Below are 22959 nucleotides of genomic sequence, written 5' to 3' on the forward strand. Positions count from 1 at the left end.
TATTTGTTGTCGGCAGCAAATACATTATAATTAGTCTTTGCTTTCTCTGTTGCTTTAGCTCAGATATTGTAGCCACCCAGTTACTTCCTTGCACTTAAATTAGGAACATAGATGCAGGGGCTTCCATGACAGTTAAATGGATGAGTTACAATATTGGTAAGAAAAATATCTGGACATTATGATAAATGCTTTTATAATTCCTCGGTTAAAGGAAATAATTTACTCTCTGAACAATATCCTTATTACCCTGGGATTGCTTGAATTTAGGTGGGAACTACGGTCAATTACCTTACTTTCCATGTATCTTCAGCCTACTGATTGACAGATGTAAATTTCTTTATAAGTATGAAACAATAAGAGACTGATAAATGAATGCAATTGTTGGAACTTCATTTATAATGCAATGAATTGGGCAGGTGAAAAGAAACTGTACACATCTAGGAAATATTTTTTGTGATTGTTATAGCTGTATAAAATACAGATTGAATAAGAATAAACTGAACATTTTTACTTTGGCAATGGGGAAAACATCCTGTTTCTGTTTTTTCAAGGAAATTATTAGTAATAATATTATATTATTATTGACACATGTGTGGAATAAAATATATAAATAAGTTGAAGCAGGGCTTTCACATAGCTCTTATCATTTATTCCATACAGGGGCCTGAGGAATAAATGCAAAGAAAATATGCTTTACCTCATTCTTTCTTCCCTAAATCCACCTGTCTGCATTAGGACACCCTTGCAATATTCTTGCTATTTGTTTTTAAGTTTATCACCCTCACAATGATGATGACTACCACATTCTCAGGCAAGCCAGTGTTCACAGGATGTCTTGGTAAGGCATGTTTATAGCGGGCCAAACAAATCTGAAAGTCTTCCATCTGTGGGGAACTTCCCTCTGATCAAAGCTTGTGATAGAACTCTGTTTAGAATATCTTTAATTCCTTAACTTCCGTATGTGTCACTTAAACTATCCAAGATTCAAAATCAGTAGTGCTTTTCAATACTAATGAGCTGGACTCCTGATTATTTGCATTGTACGAACATAAAGTGTAACCACTTGATAAATGTTTGAAAAAGGAAGTTGCCTTAAACTCTATTTACATTGTAAAGAAGATTTTTAGAAAATATGAATTTGCGTTTGCATTATTCCCATTATCCTATATGAAGAAACTGTCACCAACTAGTTGCCATATGGTACTTGATTCTCCTTATGATTATTTTATAGATTTTGGCATAATTTTAATCTACATGTTTTAACTTTGAGAATACTGATTATTACAAAAGAGCTGATATATTCATCTTGCTATTTTTTCAGAGAGGTTCCTGGGATTTAAGAATTTTTTTATGTTGGCTCCTTTATTTTAGATAGGGACTCTGGGCAAATTTCTTTGTCTTATTTGTTTTAATTTCCTCAACTGAGATAGAAGCATACCATTTGATGACACACAAAACTAAGGTCTCAAGACCACATGATGGAGACTACACATTGCCTGGAAATCATGATTATCTATCTGGATAACTTTGAACAATTGATCTTAGCAATTTGGCCTCAATTTCCTCAGGTGTAAAATTAGCTGTTTCAAGTAGATTTTGTTTAGATTTCTATTCCTCTAGTTTGGGTTTCTATTATTCAAATAGAATATGAAGTTCTATTTAAATATAAAGAGAAGACATTAAATATATGTTTGGCATTTATCATGCATCTTTGAGACATGCACATATCATTCATCATCCATCCAACTAGCCATGCAACATTTAATCAACAAATATTATTGAACATCTGCTATATACTAGACTCTGTACAATGCAGTAGAAATAAAAAGATAATAACCAATTTCTGCCTTTAGAGGATTCAGTTCAATGAATAATTATTTGATCACTGATATATGCTAGGCACCAACCAAGACATTAAATATTCAAAAATGAATGAGAATCCCTTGAACTCTAAGAGTTAAAGAACTACATTATAATAAGAAAAGTACTGTGTGTTTACAATGTGCTATGAAGTCACAATAGGGAGAGTAACTAATTCTACAAATGTCCATGAAGCTCTTGAAAAAGGTGATATTTGAGATGCCCATTAAATGTACCCTAATTGACACTCATCAGAGGGTGAGCATATAAAAAAGATTATGCAAGTAGTGTTTAAATTTATCTTCCAAAAAGTTTCAACAACCACCTAACCAAATATTTTTGAACATTTGTCATATGGAAAACATAGGTGGAATGACATATGCCTATAAACAATTCAGTAACTCCACATAAATGACGTAGGTATCAAGTTCTTTAAGAATTTAGGGTAAGACAAAATTACTGTGAACTAAGTCCATGGTGAAGATCTCAACAGAGGAGAAGACATAGGAACCTTACTTTGAAGACACAGAATCTAATATTTTGAAAAATAGAGGCAGTCTTATATAACACCTTAGAATCACAAATGTTCACAAGGTCTTCCTAGTCCAGTTAGGCTGAAGTATTTCTGTAAAGAACAGTCAACGTGCAATTTGAGATGTATGAGAAGACTTTATTGTGAAAAGTCTTTAGAAACTGAAGGAACTTGGATGGCAACAGGGAGCTATTGAAAGCTTCTTAACTGTGGGTTGTTGGTGATCACATGCTTTCTAGAGCATAAATCCTAGAACATTCACTTTGCCTCTCTTCCTTGGGGGGGCACTTGGGAATCAACGGGCATATCTCCGTTTTAAATTACTACTTCCCTTGGGATGCTTCTTTGATCCCTATTGCTAGTAGTAGTTCTGAGAGTAAATAAAGGCAAGGTCAAAAATAAGGCAGTGTCTCCTGTGGGTAATTTGCATTTTAAAACATCACCATACAAAGCAATATCCAAATCGATCGGTTTCTGCTCCAAGGAGTTTTTCTCTATTATGTCATCATTTCTTCATATCAGAATAGGTTTGTTCAAATGAATGGAACTTAAACACTGTAATTATTATTATTTTTTTAAATAATGCATTCTGGGGATCCTGTCATAAACATTGTAATTAGATGAGGTTTACCCAAGGATAATTATCTAGCTAATTGCTCTTGTGTGAATTTACGTTTAGGGCCGAATTCTGGTTTCTTCATAGATACTACATTTCACATCATGATTTATTCAGCTTTCCTATTTGTTAATCATTCATTAGAAAGAATGTGACAGTTGGTTTCTTTCAGATCATACTTGCACTGCATATTTGGGCTGTTTTCTTAATTTACAATGCATCTGTCTTTATCTCATTTCCTGGGTGATTATTCCAGTATGTTCAAGTTGCTTGTCTGCCCTGTCTTTAAACATCTCTGTTTCTTTCTCTTTGCTAATGTGATTTTTTTTTTTCTGGTTGTGGACTTACATTTTTAGTATTGTGTTTCATTTTCAATGTCAAGAATTTCTATATATAAACAGTAATGTGACACTTAAGGATACGTTAAAACACGCCCCCTTTTCATGTGTTTACTCTTCAAGAGAGTTCAAAGCTTGCTTGCTCTCTCTTTAACAACCAACAAGTTTGTTTAAACATTATTTATTAAGGAGTCATCATGTTAAAAGGCTGCTAAGGTCTGTAAAGAGAAAACTAAACAAAATTATTTCATTTGTTCTTTAAGGGCCTGTATACCCAGAAAACAAACCTTGATTTTAAGTATCAAAAGAGGACATACAATCTAGATACATATATACATACATACATATCTAGAGCAAAGAATATCACATAAAAAAATGAAATACAATGCTTTGAGATAGAAATTGTTACAGAAGACATGAACTCTTTTGCGTTTTGTTGGAGTTGAATGATAATGGTTTAAACATTTTTGCAGAGGAGATAGCAGAGCAGAGGGTTTCTGCAACAGAGTTATCTCTTACTTCCCCTTCTGAATTGTGTTTTAAAAGTCTAAGATTAAATGGAGCATAGAGATAGCCCAGTAGATTTTTAATCTAACTTGATTATATACTGATATCCCCAATGCATTTTTCAGGCGTGAGAACCTTCCACTAAGTCTAACACTCTTGGAAGGACAATAAAGATTAAAATATATATTGGTATAGTGTTCCCAACAATAACACAACTTACATAGCATCCACAAATTGCAAAATTAAGTACAAAAACAGCCTATTCTATAACTTGGTTTTTGTTTTTATTTCTTTGTAATGGCTGGAATTTGAAGGTGATACTCACTGTAGAAATTTGCTAAAAAGCATAGTGTCTTTGTGGAAAATCCAAAGGGAATATTCTTTGTAATGGAGACTTTTATTCTGTTAAAGACTATGGCAGCATTGTATAAAATCTGACTGTAATACATGCAGGTGTAGGCACTCAGGTTTGGTTTCCTGACGTAGAGGTTTTGGGTGTGTATGATTTAAAAAATAAAAAATCTGCTGGCACACAATCTCTCAGGTCTCCATGTTTATCTGCATGTGATGTCGCGTGCTAAAGCAACGAATCAGTGGATGCCTCTACTGAAGCCGATTAACAAAAAAATATACCCAAGCTGCTCTTAAACCATAATTCTTGCCTACTAAATCATGGAATATTTGAAAAATACATAAAAATAAAAACTGAAATTAGGACAGTAATAAACACTTTAGAGAGACTTTAGGTACCTAAGTCAAATGGTCGTTCTAACACCAGCATTAATATGGGCCAATTATATGAAGCCATTTTGAAAGGCTGTTTTTCACCATGTTTCTTCAATTCTTCAGTCTGCGGCGATGACCAACATCAGATACTATTAAGAAGTCTTCAAGCGTGTAAAATAATATGATTTCACAATGATTACATATTCACTCTACAGCTGGCTGAGTTTTTACATCTCCATTTGTCATTGACGATTGTGTCCAATTAAATGATTAGCTTTTAAAAACTGCTGCACATTATGAGAGTGAACTTGTGTTCCATTGCACTGAGTGATGCAGAAACAAACTCATTACAGCATGTAATTCACCCATATTAAATAACAAACAGATGGCTGCTGTAAATGAGAGCTCCTTTTTCTCTTCAAAAGTGCCAGGAAAAAGGTGTTTTTATTTATCTTTGTTTCCAGCTTCTTTCTGTTTTCTTGACAAGTGGGCAGCTGGTTGCTGAGGTTTTCAATTGGTGCAGAAGAATGAAAAGCCTGTTTCCATTAATTTCCCCATAAAATAAGTCTTTGAATCATTTCTGTTATAAATGCAAGTGCAGTAGCAAGCTGCTGCTTGATTAATTCACTTATTATGAAGATTTCATCTTTTATAAGAGGGCCTGCAGGTAATTTATCTTGTTTAGTAAGATTAGAAAAATGTAATTATCTTGATACCTTTGGACCCCTCTCATTTTAATTGTGTTCCCATAAATTTCAAACATAAAGATGGGAATTTTTTGTGCACAAATGTTCCAACATGTGGTCAAAAAATATGCTGTAAGATCTGCATAGAAATTTATCAAGTAAAATACATTAGGATTATAGTATTACAGGAATGCATAGAAATAACTTGAGCACACAATTATGCTAGTGTGTACAAACAAATATCTGCAATTCTGGTTCCCTAGTCACCTAACAGCTGGGGTGAGGTAAAGGTTTCTGGGATTTGTTAAAAAGACTCTCTTTTTTTTTTTATTAAGTATAAATGTCACTAGGGAAATGCAGAAATCTGTATTATTGACACTAATAAAATTAAAATTTGTTGGTCTTCAAATGTTCCAAACTCAAATGAATTGGCTCCTGAGTGTATATTTCACGTACTCTTTCTACCACTTCCATTATATCTCTTAGCATCCTTGGGAATTGGCATATATTTATGATTTTATAATGACAATGTTATTTGATTTACTCTTTTAAAACATTCTCCAAGAGCGTGAAGAGAAGGAAGTATCCCAATCCTTTTCCAACATAACTTCACATATTCTGTCTTGCAGGAAACATGCCCTCAGGCTTGGTAGGAATACCTCCCTTTCTCTGATCTTTCCTTCAGTTGTGCTGGATTTGGTGTTTTAATACCTTTGGTTTTATTTTATGAATAGTATTTAATGTGCCTTTGCTAGATTTTAAAATATATCATGGCTACCTACTTAATTACTTGTTATTACTGTAAGTGTATATTTTTGTCAGCCTGGATTCATTGTCTTGGAAGAAGGAAATCAGATATATTATACAACACAACTATGTTCTTTCAGAGTTGTCTAGTCTTTTTCTATGGCAAGGAAAGCATTTCATCCTTTGTTGTCTACTGAATGGCACCAAACAGATCAAGTGATTGTTTTGGTAAATTCTATAAGGTCTGTGCTCAGTCAGGCATGGAATAAGATATAATTGGGGTATTCTGAGGTTTGCTATATAAGGAACAGCCTGTGCAATTAAAATGATATACTTAGAGCTCTAACTATCATACTTTTCCACTTATAGAACGTATTACCATATTTCATTGTCCAGTTTGTAAAAAGTGAACCAAAATAATGTGATAGAATGCAGACGTTATTGGTACAAAATGGTTGCATGTTTGCATATTCGTCTTTTACTTTGTGATTTACTCTTTTTATTTATGGGTATAGTTGTTGTCTCTAAACGTATCTGCCTCTAAGGCTCTATGTCAAAAAATTATAGCTTGTGAATATTATTGTGTATATTATTCTCTGATCAATTTTATGAACATGTGATAAAGCTGGATTATGTACAGACTCAGTGTCAGGGATAAAGAAGCTCCTTGATTTATTAAACATGTGGTCTCTTCCACCTTATTCTCCAGATCTGTTACTTCAGCTGTGAAGGCTGTATCTGAACCGTCCACTCACAGAGTTTTTGTGAGCACCAAATAAAACACTTGGATGAATAAATTAGTTTAATTATTTTTTTCACCCTAAGTCTCTCAAAACTCTACCAAATATTTAGTGTTAAATAAGCTTCCAAAATGTTGTTAATATGGTTATACTATTCATTATTATTCACAAAATTGATGACAAGACAAAGGAACTAAGCAATTTTCTAAAGGGTACATATGTGAGGCTAATACATCTGCTATAATTCATTAGCCTGTTGTAATAATAATGGGAGGAATTGCAATTTTCATAAGTATTTTGTCCTATGTTTTGATAATTGGTAGAGATGAAGTAGTATCTTAACATTTTCCTCTAACTTCTCCTTTCCATTAGGCCTAATGATGTCGCCCTTCATCCGACTTCTTACATTGTTACCTAATGCTGGTTAATTATCCTCTTTTTGGCCTCATTTAGAAACTCTTTTGAAAGCATCTGGAATATTTCTCCAGACTTTCAGAGCTTCTGTTTTGACTCAGATGGAAATAAGTAAAAGAACACTTCTGAGATTCACTCTTAACTTGGAGAAGAAAGTTATATCATTGAATAAAGGATTGGAACAAAGCTGCCCACTGGCTCTGATATTTCTGATATCTCAATAGGATAAAAATATCAAAATCTCAAATTGCCATTATATACAATATCTCAAATTGGTTTCAAATTTGAGCTAATGAGCTTGAAATAAGTTGCTGTCAGATTTAAAAATAAATAAATAAATAAAAGATGAGGACAGAAAGAAAACAAAACAAAACAAATAACGACAACAAAAACAACAAACGTTTGCTAAGATAAAATCCAAGATACTTAATGGGAACCTTAATCCTATGAGCCATGTCTGTTGACAGAGCTTAATTTCTAGTTTGAACATGGTATAATAAAGGCAATATTTCATTCTTTTCTTGAAAACATCTTAAAAGCAACAAAGAAAAAAGTAGGTAAAAACACAACTTCATTTTCCTTAAAATTTCTCACTCTGAAGTAGTTGTAAAGGCAGACACAACAGGGCTAGGAAGATGCATGCAGGGAGAAATGGCAAAAAAATACCACCAACAGAGAAATAAGCAATGAAAGAAAGTAACAGCTGCAGCTATGAAACACAACAATTATACTCCTCAAAGTAAATTCTAATAACGACGTCCAAAAGCTTCTAATAGCCCGAATAGAAGTGACAATAGCAGTGCCCTTCAATGAACCGGTCATTTCAATTCTCTATTACAAGTCACTCTAAAACATATAATAAGTCACTCTAAAACATAGTTGCTCAGATAAACAACACTTAATTATAGCACATGATTATGTGAGGCGAATTGGCTTATCTTATGTTTTAGGTGGTGTCTTTTGAGATGCTGACATGGCTGGAAGGTCAAAAATGACCTCATTCATATGACTGGCAATTAATGCCTGATTCCGTTGGGCCTCTTCATGTGGGTGTTTGTGCTTCCTCATAGAATGATGGCCTCCGGTTATCAAGATCTCTGACTTGGGGGTTAGATTCAAAGAACTCAAAGGTAGAAGCTGTCAGGCCTTCTTAAAACTTGATCCTAGAGTTGTCACTTCCACTGGTTAAAGCAGAGTAAGCCCAGATTCAAGAGGAGGGCACTATACAAGACACGAGTAATGGAATGTACAGTTCTTTTGGGGGCCTCTAAAGCAAAACCTATCACACAGGGCTGAGCAAAGAATATCACCCACAAACCTTTGCAGGAAGCAGTCCGCCTCTGTTGCAGTGGAGGAAATGAGGATGTCTAAATAGGAAGAAAACATATTCTCTATCTGCATGGGCTAGGGAAGAACAAAAACTACTTATAGTTATAAGGAACTTATACAAAATCATCTATCATAAGAAGTCTGAGCTAATTTGAAGTAGAGCCCTATTCCACTCTACCACCACCACGAAACCAAACCAAACCAAATATACACTACTGCAAATACCAGGAGAAATGTACATCTTCCAAAGATGAATAATAAAAAAGGAGCCAATACAGCACCTAGACAAGATACTACATGAAAAATAAAGGTGGGGGGAAGGATGGGACCAGAATAAAAATAATAATTATTCTGGAAAACTTCATCAGATAGAAAAACTGCATAGAGTGAGTGAAATTTATTACCAAATTTAAATCATGGATTACCAAAATAAAACAAACAGAAATGAAACCTTCAAAAATGCAATCACTGCTATGAAGCAAGATCACAAAGCAGAAATGCAAGAACTCAAAAAATTAATAATGACAGTAGAAGAAAATGAAACATAGAAATGCATATCTAAGCTTTAAAGCATCCATCAGAGAAATAAATGAATATGAGAGAACAGAGATTGTGATAAACTTGGTAAGAGATTTAGAAGATAGAAATGGCAAAAATGTGCACAGAAAAATAGTTTAAAAAAATTAGACGGAGGGGCTGGCCCCATGGCCGAGAGGTTAAGTTCGTGCGCTCCGCTGCAGGCAGCCCAGTGTTTTGTTGGTTCAAATCCTGGGCGCGGACATGGCACTGCTCATCAAACCACGCTGAGGCAGCATCCCACACACCACAACTAGAAGGAACCACAACAAAGAATATACAACTATGTACTGGGGGGCTTTGGGGAGAAAAAGGAAAAAAATAAAATCTTTAAAAAAAATTAGATCAAAAATGATTACACAAGGAAATAAACCACAACATTTAGAAGCTGCAGAAAAGAATATTGAAATAAAGGAAAATTCCTTTAAAAATTAAGGGTATAATTCAAAATATTTGCCAAAAATTTTAAACAAAAAATATATTCTAAAATATGGAAGGTTACATTGTATGTCAGAGTATATTAGATAAGGTGATAAATATTGATTCAGGCAGTAGTAATATTTCTGGAATCAAATGTGAGGGAATTTTATTTTGGCATTCAAGCAAAAATATTATCACTTCTATGGGCAAAAATGTTATCCTGGCTCAGACTAATATATACAGAATTCTCAAGGAAAGAAAATGTAACCAAACTTTTGTTCTTGTCACTCACATTCAATAGCAATAAACATATAAGAATGTAGGGAATATTGTTGTTATGAGCCATTATTGAGAAATCCACTAGAGAACAAACAACAAACAAGGAAAATGTGTCTGTGAAAATAACAGCAGAAGTAAGAATGAATACATTTAATGGTACAACTAATACTAAAACTAATGTGAAATTTAAATTTACAGAAAATAATGTAAATTTTGTATATTTTGAGAATATAGAATGATAAATATCTTTTCCCTAATCCCACACTCTTATAGTAGTCCTTTAACTGAATTTTTCTTATTAGGTAACATTTTTTAGTGTGACAACTATGTTCTGTTGTATTCCTGACTATATCCATATCAGAACTAAGAGAAATATACAGAGCTTTCATGCTTACCCTAATATGAAATACAAACTAAAATAAATAGAATAACAATCCAAGTTAACTACTTGGGGAAAAAAGAGTTATAATGTAAAGGGAAAAAATAATTCATTGGAGAACATACTAATAAGTTCTAAACACTCATTTAAAAAAATAATAATAAAACAAATAAGCCAATAGCTAACTCAAGGAAAGAAAAATTTTGGAGAGAGTTCACAAACACACAAACAAAAATGCTTAAGGAAAATTATCCATAGATAGGGAAAAATTACAAGAGTAATAAGATATCTTTTTTTGCTAACCTTTATGCAAATAAATATTAAAAAAACTTGTATGACTTGTACACTTTCTTAGGAAAAAAGTGTCTCCAGAACAGTTAGCAAACTTAGACAACTTTCCCGAGAAAAGTTTTGAAGATCAACCCTTTGCCATCAGGAAGCATTCGAAGCACTAAGGAGCACTAAGCACAGATATCGTCACCAGGGAATTCTCTCAAAATTTAAATATCAAATAAGGTCATTGATATTTAACCAGCTACAGATCATATAAAAAGGAAAATAAAAACCTTTGAAATCCTTATTAAGCAAAAATAATCAATACTAAAACCTTATAAGTTTTTTAAAAAGCTGCAAACTCCAACTCCCATTATGAATATTTATGTAGAAAATATTCACAGACACATATTAAAAGTTTAGTAAACCATCATCAAATGAGGTTTATTTTATAAAAATAAGGATGTGGCAATACTACAAAAAGTCTTATTATATTAGTATACTTCATATATTATTATATAATAATATTATTATCATCATAATTGTCTTAGTAAAAAAAGATTATCCTGATAAATCTTGATCAAGCGTTTGGAAAAAGTCAAAATCCATTCTTAATAAATAAATCTATATGAGAAGAATATTTTTTTTTAAAGAAAATGTAAATGCGTCTCATACAAGATGAATACGCCATATACGAAAGCTACCCATTACACATTATCATTTCTGGAAGCTAGCTCAGATAAAACCTCCTTCTGGACCCCAGAAACCCTTCCACAATTCACTTGCAGCAAATTTGGACTGTAACAATTTATAGATCAAGCTTCTCAAAGGCAGTTATGATATCTTATTCATCTTTTTATTCTGGTATCACCTGGGTTTCCGGTGCATAATCATCAAGAACTGTGAAGGGCTTGATATATTACTCTACTTACAAGTTAGCCTGCCAGTTTCTTGGATGCTGGCATAAGGCACAAATCTCCTGGGTAATTGATGTCAGTTACCCTTGTTCCCAAGTTCCACAGCAGCAACATGAACAGACCAGATGGATGTCTGTACACACAGTGAGTTACATTGCTGGACAGGAAATTTGAGTTTAGGAAACTCAAATCTTTATAATGGGCCATAGGCAGGTGTGCTCTTTGCCTCAAGAGGATGCATTTCGTTTATTACATTAGACTATAAGTACGCCTGATCTTTTTTTTTTTTAGAGGAAGATTAGCCCTGAGCTAACATCTGCCGCCAATTCTCCTCTTTTTGCTGAGGAAGACTGGCCCGGAGCTAACATCCGTGCCCATCTTCCTCTACTTTATATGTGGGACGCTTACCAGAGCATGGCTTGCCAAGCGGTACCATGTCTGCACCAGGGATCGGAGCCAGTGAGTCCCATGCCACTAAGGCAGAACATGTGAACTTAACTGCTGTGCCACCAGGCCAGCCCAGTATGCCTGACTTTTGCTCTGGAGGGAGACACTATCTCTATCATCCAAAGATGTTTACTATACAACTATCTTTAAAAAGATAGTCTGTAACAAAGAGCAGACAATACTTTGCTTCATAAGATGAGCAGAAATGCATGAGACCCATGAAGGTTGGTTTCATGACAATAACACATTTAAATATTCACTGAATAAATGAATATAACTGGTGAAATAAAGTGAGGAAAGTGTTATTGCTCCCACTTAAAGAGAGGTTAATTGAAAGTGTGGGTTCTTTTAGCCTCAATAGAGACGGAACATGGTAGAGGAAGCATCGAACCCTCCAGCTGTCCTTACTCCCTGCCCTTGAGTGGCACTTTTATCTGAAGCTTAAGAACCTCAGCCAAACTATCAACGTGAAAAAGGGAATCTTCCACCTATCAAAAAGATCGTATATTTTAGGCTGATTGTCTAAAGGAGAGAAATTAAATCAAAATGTATTAATTCCACTTAATTCAGTGTTTAGTTGTAGCTTCTATCACTTATTCTGATAGCATGAATTGACTTTCTATTTGTTACAGAATATCACTCCCTTGTCTCTATCACCCTGTTAGTGGGAATGCTACAAATGGACCGAGGGTAGATATTAAAGCCTTGAATTTAAACTTTTAGAAACTGGCTTTGTTATTTTCTGAAAGTTCTATAAATAGAGATATATGATCTCCAATATGACATGATCCTAAACAGAGCTACTGGGGGCAGAGCTTGCTCTATAGGCCATGTTTTATCAGGTATATCTTCAGTATGAAATAGTATGTTGGTTAAGTTTTGCTTCACGTATTTTGTACATTTAGTTTCAATGTGTAAGGGAAAATATAATTAAGAAAACAAGGCTTAGTTTCAACTGACTATTTGATTAAATAAGAATTAAGCATTTGTGCTGTGAAACTATTATTCTTGAAAAGGCTGCCTGTAAATAGAAAACTTGCCTCCAAAATGCTCATTTTTCTGTGCTCAAAAATACTGGGTGAAATCTCTATTAGATGCTGTTGACATTTAAAGTTTTCCAAAACATGTCTTAATTCTAATAAAAAGGATCAGGGACAACAATGTCAACACATTTAGAAAAGGCTTCATAAAAATGCCAAGGTAAAGTTGTCTGTGATGACTTAAGCAAAATAGAATAAATCTGGGAGAGAAAAAAATAAAATAGGTCTACGCTGCCTCACACAAATCCAAAAGGGTAATTTTTGGAAGTTTAAGGAATGACAAGTGTTTCCTAATCAAAAACAAATGAATAATGTAATATAACTTGAGAGTGTTCGTCAAAATAATGAGGTCCTTGAAAATATGTGCATAGTGCCTAATAGGCTTTCAAACCTGACTGTGAACGAGTGAATTTATGTTTAAGGAATTAGTGATATATAGACCTTCAGGTTGCCCCTGGGTTGTTAATAGCCATAATTGATATATGTAAACTCCTTCAGAGTGACTTCTGGTACTTTTCTCTGGGGCAAAGTTTGTGGACGACTAGTCGGATGGCTAAGGGCAGGTATTTGTATGTTTTGCTTCTTGCAGCTCATTCTGGGTTTTTCATGTTTTTGGTTGCTTGGGAGTTGCTCCATTTGTGACAATTAATAGGACATCACAGTTTTCATCCATTTAGGCAGGATATGATGCCCCCAAGTCTAAGAAATAAACACATCAGAAATAATTCATTTTTTAGCTGTACTTCTACTCTCTTCACATAAACAAATCTAAATATTGTATAGATGTTAGTTGAAATCTTTCAAAATATTCAGTAGAAGTAAATCGTTGATGTCTCAAACCTGAATAGTAATAGGAATATTTGAGATCTGAAATGTTGAGATTTTGATATTTATTATAAAACTTTTATTTAACGATATGAATGAATTGTCTTATGTAATTTTCAAACACTACTAGAGCTGGATCTTAATACACACTGAGCTTACAAAAGATATAATTTACCCTCCCGTCCTCAGTGTATGAGAGCACACATTTCTTGAAGACGCCAACAGCAAAAACGATTTGAAAACTAGGAATATGGCTGCCTTTTTTCCTCTCTTCTGATTTTGCTTCAGTTTCTATTAATTGTTATTTGTATTTTAGTAGTGAAAATTATAGATTTTGTTGCTTAAATATGTAGTAATATGGTTTTAAAAATACGCTTAGAAATATTATTTAAACATTTAATGAGCTTTTAATGTTTTGTGTTGTAGCTCGGTTGTTTCTAATTTAGAATTTACATTACTCATGATGGGGCAATTTGAAGTGACCTCTGAACAGGAAAAGCACTTCTAACTCACCTGAATCCATGTATCCATAGAATTTTCTCAGTGTTCTTTTTTACTGCCTATGATAGATTTTTAAGGCACATCTTTGAAATTCGAGAGGTCTATTTTATCATAAATTCCAGATTAATGTAACAATGGCCTGCTCCTTTACAGTCCTTTTCAGATTAAAATAAGTGCCTGTTAGAAAATTCAGGGTTTGTATAAAATGGAATTGAATAATGTCAATTTTATTATTTTCAGTAAAATATGTATGGCTATAGTTTGAGTATTTCTGTATTATTGAAACTAAGCATATTAAAGAAAACTTTAAGCAACATTTTTTTCTCCTAAAAATTGAAATTTATCATTGTTCCTTTTTTTTTGTTTTTATAATTAAACAAATGAAAAAAGTGTTGTGCTAGACAGTGGAATGAGCTTCCCTCAGTCAGTACTACATACATGTACACAACTGAATGTTAGCACTGGATTATTCAATGAGAATTTTATCATACCCTGATTCCCCTTTTTAAAACTTAGCTTCTGAATATGAGTGGGGTTACGGGATAGGGAGTTATATTATGGTAACATGTCAAATATGTAATTTTTCCATCAATGAACACCTGCTTTGTAATTAGTTGTAGTATTCCATCATTTTACGGTAATTATTTTACAGAAAAAATTATGTGCGTGTGTATGCTATCCCTTGTGAAAGAAAAGAAAAAAATATATGTGCAAACATATATCCGTAACTATCCTTCTCTCTCTCTCTTTCTCTCTCACTCTGTCTCTGTCTACCTGTCAAAATTAACACCTGGATTTTTCTATTTGACTTCGAAAAGACAAGTAATTTGATGTTCTGTACTCAGAGTGCCTGCCTTGGCTAAGCTAGATGACCTTTTACATCCAGAGGGATCTGGACTTTTTATCTTAATGACTATTTTTTCTGATACAAATTGCTGTATTTGGTCTGTAACACAGTTTGCCCAGCAGTCTTTACCAGCTATACTGTCTCTGATCTTTCTGATTTTTAAAAGCAAAACAAATTTTAATACTTTGTACTCAATGCTCTTAATGCTCTTCATGCCTTATCTGCACCAGATGCATGCCTAATTACGTTTCCTCTCAAAGACATCGTTTAGGCATTTGGTATGTTGGGTATTAGGTTTGTTCATATAGCTACTCGGCATGAGTCACCCTTCATGATATTGTGCTTCATGACATTTGAAATTCACAGGCATGCATTAGTTATCTCATTTGATCACCTCCACAAACTTGTGAGGGAACAAAACTGATATCAACCTCCACACATTTTACTCAGATGCTGAAACTGAGATCCAGAGTGATGAAGTGACTTATGAAAGAGACAACACTTAGGGAGTTAGGCTGAGATTAAGAACTTATGTTTCATGAGTCTCAGTCCAATGCTCTTTCCACTAAAACCATTCTTTAGAAAGCTCTGCAGCTACCTTCTCTCATTCTGTAGTCACTTGGCATCAAGGCCCTCATAAATTATAAAATCAAGCCATTGCTTAACATACGCTTGATCCCACCTCTGGACATATTAACTCAATCCAGGTGTGTAACTAAAGAACCTAACACTGAATGAATGAATGTACGTATATAGTGGCCATTCCACAATGTATAATTATCCTAATATCTAAATATTATCAAGCATTTGTAATGCACCTGGCACTGTACTAAGTATTTAAAGTATTATATCATTTATTCCCTACAAAATTGGTTAGATATTATAATTCTCAACATACAGATGACAAAACGAGGTTCAAACAGTTCAATTAACTTTTCCAAGAGCACACAATAAGTGATAAAGTCATGATTTGAACCCACTTCTACTGATGTCTCAGCTTACCACTATTACTACATTTATTTTTATCAATATTAAGTACTTATATGTACAGGGAACTATTCTAAATAATTCATAAAATATTAACTAATTTAATCATTGTAATACTCCTGTGTTGCATTCCAAGTGCTGGCAATTGTTACTACATTTACTTCATGACATGTATGAAATATGGACATCATTCCAGTGCATTTAAAATTTTTCATAGATCCCATGCTTCTTTTGCACTAAAACGCACACAAAATGCAATTTTTAAAAGGTACAATAGCCTTTTCCTATGGCTTCTTTAAAATTTCTTTAGAATCCTTTAATTCTTTGAAATTTAACATGATATGAATAGATATAATTATAATATAAATATCGCGTCTTTGTAATTAGTAAAGTTTTTCACATGCTACCTAAATTTTCAGCATAAAACTGAACACCTCATAAAATTCTTACACAAGTGATGTTTGTGGATGACACTGAGATAACTATAGTAGATAAAATGACCCCCATGTTGTCCTATAAACAGTAAAATGTGATAACTATAACAGGTAAAGTGTGCTGATTTTATACTGTAAACAGTAGAATTTGATAACTTTACCAGAAAAAATAATGCCCATGTTATTTTATAAGATGACATGAAGAAAAGTAGTTTTTGTAGACCTCATGTGACGTCTTTTTTTATTTTTTATTTTTTTGAGGAAGATGAGCCCTGAGCTAACATCTGCCACCAATCCTCCTCTTTTTGCTGAGAAAGACTGGCCCTGAGCTAACATCACAACATCCGTGCCTATCTTCCTCTACTTTATATGTGGAGATGACTGACACAGCATGGCTTGCCAAGGAGTGTGTAGGTCCACATCCAGGATCTGAACCAGTGAACCCCGGGCCACTGAAGCAGAACATGCAAACTTAACCACTGAGACACCAGGCTGGCTCCATGAGGTCTTTCTTTTTTTAATTGTATAAATTTCAATTGTATGGCTCTATAATTCAACATCTGCATACACTACAAAGTGATAACCACCACAAGTCTAGTTACCATCTATCTTCCTACAATTGACCCCTTCACCCATTTTACCCACCCCCAACCTCCTTCCCCTCTAGTAACCACTAATCTGTTCTCCATTTCTATGGGTTTGTTTGTTATGCTTCTTTAGATTCCACATATGAGTAAAATCACCCAGTATTTGACTTTTTTTCCATCTGACATTTCACTTAGCGTAAAACCCTCAAGTCTCATCAATGTTGTAGCAAATACAAGATTTAATTCTTTATGTGGCTAAGTAGTATTCCATTGTGTATATATATATATATATATATATATATATATGCCGCATCTTATTTATCATTCATCCATTGATGGATGCTTAGGTTGTTTTCACATCTTGGCTCTTGTAAATAATGCTTTAATGAACAGAGGTGTGCATATATCTTTTTGAATTATTGTTTTTCTGTTCTTCAAATACATACGCGGAAGTTGAATTGCTGGGTCAAAGACTTTAAGACCTGAAATCATAAAACTCCTAGAAGAAAACATAGGCAATAAGCTCTTTCACATTGGTCTTGGTGATATTTTTAAAAATCTGTTTCCTCAGGCATGGACAACAAAAGCAAAAATAAACAAAACTAAAAAGCTTTTGCACAGTAAAGGAAACCATCAACAAAATAAAAAAGCAAACTACTGAATGGCAGAAGACATTTACAATCTATATATCTGGTATGTATTTAATATCCAAAATATATAAAGAACTCGTATAACTCAAAATCAAAAAAACAAACAATCCGATTAAAAAATGGGCAGAGGACCTGAATAGACATTTTTCCAAAGCCATACAGATGGCAAACAGGCACTTGCAAAGATGCTCAACATCAGTAATCATCAGGGAAATGTAAATCAAAACCACAATGAGATATCACCGAACATCTGTCAGAATGGCTATTATCATTTGAGGTCTTTATAACTTAATCAGTTCTTAGATCAGTTGCAATACTTTATACGATTGCTTATTGTTAAATTTGGAATTGTTACACATAAATATTAGAATAAGTTTTGTCTATATATATATATATATAAAACCTTGTTGACATTTTGATAGGAATAACTAAATCTGTTGATCAGTTTGCAGAAAATTGATGCATTTTCCATGTTGAAACTTCCAACACACGAACACAGTATGTCTCTCCATTTCTTTAGGTGTTTTTTGACTTCTATTATCAGTATTTTGTAATATTCAACATACAGATCTTGTACATATTTTGTTAAATATTTGCTTAAATATTCAATTTTTTTAAAGTGAATCTAAATGGTATTGTGCTTTTGTTTTCCACATTGTGAGTATATAGAAATGTGATTTATATTTTCCTGTGATAATCTTGTATCCTGTAACTTTGCTGAACTCATTTATTAGCACTAGAATATTTTTGTAGATTCCTTGGGATTTTCTGTGTAGATAATAAAATAAGTATAGTTTTGTTTATTCCTTTCCAAAATAGATAAACTTTATTTCTTTTTCTTGCCTCACTGCAGTGACTGGAACTTCCATACTAAGTTGAATAGCAGTAGTGGGAACAGACATCCTGGTCTTGCCCCTGACCTTAGGGGGAAATGATTCAGCCTTTCAACATTAAGGATGATTTTAGTTGTAGGTTTTTTTTTTAGATGCATTTTATCAAGTTGAGATAATTCCTCTTTATTCTTACCGTGTCAAGAATTTTTATTATGCATAGGTACATGGATATGGTCACACTGAACCATCAAAGTAGAGGGAATTTCTATTTCCCAGTGGGTGGTTCAAGCTGTTGGAGTCCTTGGGATATTAGTAATTTTATACTTTTATATGAAATAGGAGAAAAAATATGAGACATATGAGATGTAAAACATATAAACTGTATAACATTTGACCTGACAACCATTCTCAGATATACAATAATAATATCAACTAAACACCATTAAGACAATTAGATTTGATTACATTTACATAAGATGCATGATACAGTAGAAGATTTACGCAAAATGAGATCTTGAAATAAACAGTAAATTGTGGTCTTTGACATAAATGAAATTAAAATTGACCCTGCGCTATCCACATGTGGTTATAAAATGTTGTTTGCTATTAATCATGTAAGAAAACTTCACAAAACATAACAGATCTAAGTCTGCTATTTCACTTTTGAAAGGAGTAACATTGTTGGAGTGTATTTGTTGTGAAAACAGATTTTTTAAATCAAAGAAACAGTATGCAAAATATGTAAACAAAATGTCATTCCAATAAAAAATTAAGAAAATAAAAGTAAAGAAGCAAAAATATTTGAATGACTGTACTAAGAGTCCTCAAAGTAATTTCTATAGGTTCTAGCACTGGTCATCGTAGGTCAAGTTACCATCTTCACTGGTGAGAGACTCAACAATAGATTAATATTTTTGGTTTTGTCTATAATATCTCAGCATTGAAACATTTAAAATAAGTACACAATTAAAATTTTCTTTGTGGGTCTAGATATTGCTTTAAAGGAGCGTCAAAGACATGATAAAAGATGTCACAATTTTATAATGTTAATCTATTTTGCAATTTTTAATCAGTAATAATTCATCGTAAGCTTTTAATGACAATTTTGAACATAATATGTAAAACTCATGTTTCATTTCTCAATGTAAATATTTCTTTAAGAATGTTATTGACAATTCCCATTGCTACTGCAGCAGCAAAGCACAATCTCCACAAATTGAACAAATCAGAACAGTTTATCAAATTTGGCATTTCTGTCAATAGAACACAAATTATGTGAAAATCTTGATTAAAATAACATAATTAGTGATTTTGCTGAAAAGAAAGGAAAGCAGAAAATTATTGAATAAATATATGATAATATAAGAATGACATGTGTCTTTTTGATTACTCATCTAAATATTATGAACTCTGCCCATAGGTAAACATCCACACATGGACAATAACAGTTAAATCCAATCATCTTTGATATTGTGAACTTTCAGTTAAAAATAACTTAGCTTTAGACACACATGCATACACAGAGTCATAGGAGTTTATATTTATCAAGTTAGGAGGTTAGAACACATTCTCAGATAGCTTGATTTATCCCCAGTATGTATTCAGTCTTATTTCACCTAGGACTCCTAATTTTACTCTTGCTGTGGACCCCACAAGTGAAAGGGACAGGCCTGAATCAAAAAGAAGTTAAGAAGTCAGAGTGGTAATGGAATGAGCACATCACGCAGGCCTCATAAGCCACTAGCAAGATTTTGGCTTTTATTGAAAGTGAGATGTGAAGCCCTTAGAGGGTTTCAGGAAGAGGAGAGACACAATCTGACTTCTACTTTTGAAGGTTCACTCTTACCCTTGTGGTGAATAGAGAGTCTGTTGATTTAGATTTTAAATTTAGTTTTGGTTTATTTCTTCCCCACTTTTGGTCAGTGTTGGTTGATTTTTTTTTTTTTATTTTATTAGCTTTTTTGAAAGCTAAAGTATATGAGAAATGAATTACTCCATCTCCTCATCTCAGAAGAAAATGTGGATTAAAAGATTTTAATTAAAAGTTGGTGCCATTCACTAAAATGTGTTAAACCTTGGTGTTGAGTAAAAATATAAAAAAATCTTTTATAACCTAATTTTTTTTCCATGTAACAAGAAGTCTGGAATTAGGCTGACTATAGCTAATATATCTGTACAAGGGCAAGATAGAGAAGCCAGACTTCTTCTACCTCTCTGCTCCATCATTTTTATCATACGATTTTTGTTTTCATGGTTATAGTGTGTCTTCTCAATGAATGAGATGGGGGATGCAGAGGGGACATAATGTGGCCATCATTCATCTTTGCTCCCTGCACCAGGAGATCTGCATTTTCATGGTTGTCACAATAGTAGAGGTAGACAATTAATAAAGGGGACAGAGAATATTTGCTGTATGACTGTCTGCATGCATAGCATAAAATAAAACAACTATAATCTGCTAGAATTTAAGATAAAAATAGTTTATGCTTTGTAGTGTGTGTATGAGGAAGGGAGAGAGAGAGAGAGAGAGGGCATCATATGAACACATAAAGGAAAAGCTAAGTGATTCTCAGCCCAATTTATGGTGAGAGAGGAGATAGTCTATTTTCCTTAAGGGGAACACCAAAATTGCACCAATGTGATAAGTATTCTTTGGTATGGCACTGGATTCTTTTGGGGTTTTTTGTTTGTTTAATTGTAGATGTAAAATGTGGTGATTCCATTATGAGTTCTGTCCTCTATCCTCATTTTTTCTCGTAAAATGTCCTGTCACCAACAACATGTGATATATGATCCATTGATCCAGCCCCTCTCTGGGGAATGTAACTCCAGAGTAAGCCTCACAGGGATGAATGGTGGTAAGACCTGACACATCTGTTGAGTGAGGTATAGACAGAATGCTCTTGAGCTAGTTTTCAAATCCCCCAAATTTCCATTATTCCTATCTTTCCCAGCACTAGTTTTTTCTGACATTCTTAGGTAGTGTGAGCTATACCATCATCCAGCACTCGTTTTAATTATTTTTTTTTTTTGGCGTAAGTTTTTCAAACTGATTTCTTTTGCTTGCAACTAAGAATCTTCAATGAGTTATTGATCATGTGAAAGGAACTAGACTACTTTGCAGGTGGAGACTGGTATCGACTTGGAAGATTCCTTTAATTTTTGTTCATGTGTAAGAAACTGTCTTCTGAAGATTGTGATATTGAGTATCTTGTTAAAATCTAGTTTATTTCTCGGGGAAGGAGCGAGGGTCATGTCTTCCGTAGGAAAAGGCTAAGGTGCCAAACTTAAAGTCTAAGAAAGGAATGTGTATATGAGAAATGCCTCAAAGTTGAAGAGGGAAACTAAGTCTGGCATGGAGGTCACAGCCATGGGAAATGCGCTTTCCTTTTATTGATACAAAGGAATGTCTAAGTTAATTAGAACTTCAATCTTCTGTTTCCTATGATGTACCTCTTTGTGCACCATAAAATGCTTCCGTTTTCCTGGTTATACATTTGCACATATTCATAGTAGTCATTCACCATATTAGTCCTGTATTTGCCTAATGGTGTTTTCAGAGGGACTGCACTTCCACATCTCATTTTCAGTTTTTGACGCAAGAATAGAAAGCATTGGAGGGAGTAAAGCTTCTCTCAGATATTATAAAATTAAAAAAAAATTACCAATTACTGTCACCAACCATGAGATTGAAGAGGGGCCCATGATTCAGGTTTCACTATATAAGGCGTGTTCAGTAAGATTAAACTTTCTGATTGTCTCATAGGCTGTCAAAGGCAACTTTTGACAATTCCAATAAGTAATTTAAACAGTTAGATAATAAAATATTTTAAATGAAAGGATAAATCAAATATCACAACAGGAGTACTATAAATATTAGCTGAATAGAAGTAACTAAATGCAAATCTGATGGATTATCATGGCTTTTCTGAGCAAAACTGCTATGAATGCAAAGTTGCATCTGTGAGCCAAACAAATCTCTATAGTGCAGAGACAGCGAGATGAGAGGCACAACCTGTGAGAGGGCAGTAAATCTATAGTCCTTGACGTGACTTCTCCATCTGATTTACTTATTGTCCATAACCAGAAGGGCATGTGACCTGACTCTAAACAAATACTGTTTATTTTATCTCAAAAATATTTCCTATTGTAACCAATTTTCTCCATCTACACTGCTAATTTATTGGTGCTAGTTGTTATAGAATTCTTTGATTTTTTTTTTTTTGAGGAAGATTAGCCCTGAGCTAACTGCTGCCAATTCTCCTCTTTTTTTTGTTTATTTTATTTTTTTAAAGATTTTATTTTTTTCCTTTTTCTCTCCAAAGTCCCCGGTACATAGTTTTATATTCTTCGTTGTGGGTCCTTGTAGTTGTGGCATGTGGGACGCTGCCCCAGCGTGGTTTGATGAGCAGTGCCGTGTCCGCCCCCAGGAACCAAACCATGGAAACACTGGGCCGCCTGCAGTGGAG

The sequence above is a fragment of the Equus asinus genome, chromosome 11, assembly GCF_041296235.1.
Source record: "Equus asinus isolate D_3611 breed Donkey chromosome 11, EquAss-T2T_v2, whole genome shotgun sequence".
Taxonomy (NCBI): Eukaryota; Metazoa; Chordata; class Mammalia; order Perissodactyla; family Equidae; genus Equus; species Equus asinus.